Source organism: Triticum dicoccoides, chromosome 6B (assembly GCF_002162155.2).
Source record: "Triticum dicoccoides isolate Atlit2015 ecotype Zavitan chromosome 6B, WEW_v2.0, whole genome shotgun sequence".
Lineage (NCBI taxonomy): Eukaryota > Viridiplantae > Streptophyta > Magnoliopsida > Poales > Poaceae > Triticum > Triticum dicoccoides.
In genome coordinates this window covers 69,080,935-69,084,791 of record NC_041391.1, presented here as the reverse complement: position 1 = coordinate 69,084,791, position 3,857 = coordinate 69,080,935, and the positions used below count along the sequence as shown (strand labels likewise).

Genomic DNA, 3,857 nt, shown 5'->3' with positions numbered 1-3,857 from the left:
CAGCCCCAGTGCATGTAGCTCCCGCTTGCGCAGGGTCTGGGGAAGGGTCCGACCACTTTGGGTCTATTGTACGCAGCCTTTCCCTACATTTCTGTAAGAGGCTGTTTCCAGGACTTGAACCCGACATAATAATATTGAATGAAAGAAATAGAACTAAGTTTGAAGCTTCCAAATGTACTTATTGAGCTGCCTATTTGACATTTCAGTTGGTTCAAGCTAGTTTTTCATGTTCTCTTCAACTTCCAACTGATAGGTATTCTATCTTGAGAAAAACTTCGCAGTAGTTGTACACTAAAAGTACACTTATAGAATTCTTGCATATGTCAATAGGCAGGCAACGGTGAAATAGTGAATTTGCCATTCTTAGTGTTCTTTTGTATATATTCATATAGCAAACTAATAAAAAACAGTTTGCTACTTGTAACTGGAACCACATTATATTATAATAGAAAATATTACCACATATTTTTTGGACTGCATCATCGTATCATCTATGACAGCCCATCACCTGGGTATGGAAGCCAAATTGGTGACATACAAAACATAGCAAACACTAGCTATAATAACTATAAGTAACAGATGTGAATCCACATATATAACCATAACATAAAAAGCACCCACATGAGCATCATAACAGAATCAAAATCTGTATACACTAAAGAGGCCATGAAGCAGCAAAAGGAACAAATGATATAACACTACTTAAAATTGTTGGCTTAACACAAAATGATGTGAACATAATTTCATCAGCCAATTATCCACACATAACTTGGTTTTTTTTCTAACCTTAGTGTAGGGCATGGTATTACCTGCAGTGTAGACACTTTCAGATGGAAGATAGCGAGACACGGTCGTAGTTTTGGAAAGCTTCTTGAACTTCAGTGACTCAAGATGGATCATGAAGAGGCCGATAACTGTCCACAACAACAACACATTATTGTCTTGAGCAAACCCTACCATCTCTATGCCCCCTTTCTCCTCTGGTTTCAGGGAAAGTAGCTTGTCCAGTTGAATAGTTCTTGCAAGCACCCATGAAGCAACACCATCACAATCAGTTATCCTCTTCCATAACTGGGCGGTGCAGCAGTCTGAGTACGATATGAAGAGAAAACCTAGCACACCACCCTCTGCCCGCATAAGCTTGAAGCCATTCCGCTCCCGCTTACCCCCACATATGCACCGGCACCCGTATCACAGCCAGCTTCTGCTTCTCCAAATCAAATTCGAGAATTCCATCCAATTTCCCGGCAAGCGGCCAGTAAAGGGAATCTCCAGCCAGCGCAGCATCCTCGGCACAAACGATGGCGGAAAACTGGGATCCATCAGCCTGGTACGGCATGGGCGTCGAGATGAGACTTCCCCATACGCCTGTCTTTGACGAGTAAACGCAGGCGAGCGCTCGTCTAGGTTGCGCGCCGTGGCTGTCTGTCACCGCCAAGACCACCTGGAAATGCTGGACGTCTCCGGGAGCGCGACACACCGCCCCGCCGACCCCAATCTTCGCCGCACGTTCCGCAACCACAGCGGGAATGGCCACCCGGTGCCGGTCGCCGGTGACGGGGTCCCACACAAGGACCTCGAGATTCCCTGGAAGGAAGATGAGTAGGAGGCCATGGCGGCATCCGAGGGAGACGAAGTAGTCGCCGTCGTCGCGCTGAAAGGGGAAGGGCCCGACAGGAAGACGGTCGGGCGCGTCCAGAGTGGGCTGGAAAGAGAGGCGATCGAATCGGTTGAAGAAGCCGAGGAGGGGAGGGTTGCGGCGGTGGCGGAGGCGGAAGCGGCGCCGGAATCGGGGGTCGCAGACGAGGCCGCGCCAGCGCCTGCAGACGGCCGATGCGCGCGGGAGGGCGGAGGGCTGCGGGGGGAGGCGGATCAGGATCTCGGAGAGCAGGTCGTCGTCCTCCAGCGGGGACGCCGCCGGCGAGCGGCGGCAGTGGCGGCGGCGGGGGCTGCTCATCTCGCCCTACTCACTGGTGCGGGAGGAAAAAAAAATTCTCTCCTTGTGGAAGATGGTGCGGGACTGCGGGTGTAGTGTGGACTGTGGTGGACTCGAATCAGAACGTGGTGAGAACCAAAACCCAAACTGGGCTGCACACTGAAGCCCACATCAGTTGCTAGATAAAGGGAGAAAGTTTTTTTGCAGACACCACAGAAAAAAAAAACTCTTGATTCATTAATTAAAGTTACTGTTTCTAAAAAAATGAATATATTCAGGAACTCAAGCCTATTTTTTGTGACCCACTTTTTTTACGCACGGGGGAGAAGAGGTAAAGCAAAAAAGCGCACACACCGACAATACACCTAGCAGGGAGAACAAAGAGGGAAACACAACAAAGAGCACCACCATTGTAATCGAACGGCATCGGTCAGCCGAGACCAAAACCACGGCACTGCACCGTCAACGTAATTGAAAGGCTTTACACATCCGAGACTGCACAACGCCGCGACACCACCTTTGTCACGAGGCACATTCGAAGGATCACGCGAGACCGAGACGCCACTGACATAGTCGAAGGGCATCGCCAAGCAGACCAAACCACGACATTGCACCGTCGACGCAATCGAAAGGCGCCTCACATCCAAGACTGCACAACATCGCGACACCACCTATGTCGGGGGTAAATTCGAAAGGACACACGATGCCAAGACAATGCCAGGGTACATATGTGCCACCGACATAGTCACAGGGCATCGCCTAGCAGAGACACACCAAAAAGCACTCGAGCACGAACACCACTGAAGGAGAGCACAAAAACCATCGTCGACCCCAAGCCAGCCCCACCACCATCGACATCAGCCACACTCAGAGCACGAAGATGACGGTGGAGTGTGGCTGATGGCATGCTAAAAAATGGCAGTGATATTTTACCGATCGATAATCCCCTCCAAAAGAAAAGAGGTAGTGATGATAATCGTTTGTGTTCACCCAGAGTCGCCACCCGTGAACATCCGAAGAATAATAAAACCAAAGCTATGCTCAGTTTTACTTGATCACAGCGTCATCAATTGATAGTTCCTTCTTTTTTGTTGCCCCTGCCACTAGCCCAGTCGTTTGCGCCTGCCCTCTCATTGACAAGGTATCCGGTGTTAATCTGCTTCTGAATGTTACAAAACATGTTTTTCTTAAACAAATCACTTGAGGAAAAGTTTGCTAATCACAATAACAAGATTATTCTCTCTTTTTTTTCTCTTTGACAGGAAGAAGTGATGCCTTTTTTCTTCTTCACAAATGTTGGAACTCATCAACTCACAAAATGCACGGCCATCAAGCAAGCAAGCAAGCACGTACTACTATTAGACCGAAGCAAGTCACTCTATCTTATCATGCCAAGATAACAGAGAGAAGTTAGCATGAAAAATATTTCAGTTTGTTAGGGAGTGCGGCTAATCTACACCCGGACTCATCTGCACCCGTGCTTAGAAAAAAATTCAAAAAAAATACTAGAAAAATTCAAAAAATTCTAATTTTTTTTGTGGTGGTAGATAATTTGGCGCGTGAGGTGCGCCCCAAAATTCATCTCATTTGAGCATCTGAGCAGCTCTCGGCAAAAAAGACAAAATCAGGGTCTGTAAAAATGTTCACTGTTCACGCACTGTTTTGACCCGATTTGTCTTTTTTGCCGAGAGCTGCTCAGATGTCCAAATAAGTTGAATTTTGGGGCGCACCTCACGCGTCAAATTATCTACCACCACAAAAAAATTTGGAATTTTTTGAATTTTTCTAGTATTGTTTTTGATTTTTGTGCTGAGAGGGAGCAGATGAGCCCGGGCACCGTTTTGAGTTTTCGTTTGTTAGGCCACTACTCAATTTTGAAGAAAGATAAGACATGATGCGAGCTTTATCTAAACTTTGTGAA

The 3,857-nt window shown here is 47.3% G+C and overlaps 1 pseudogene; it reads right to left on the bottom strand.

Annotated features, from left to right (window-relative positions):
- LOC119321740 overlaps window positions 1-1,957 on the bottom strand; it is a 4,045-nt pseudogene extending 2,088 nt beyond the window's left edge.
- Between the last annotated feature and the right edge of the window lie 1,900 nt (window positions 1,958-3,857).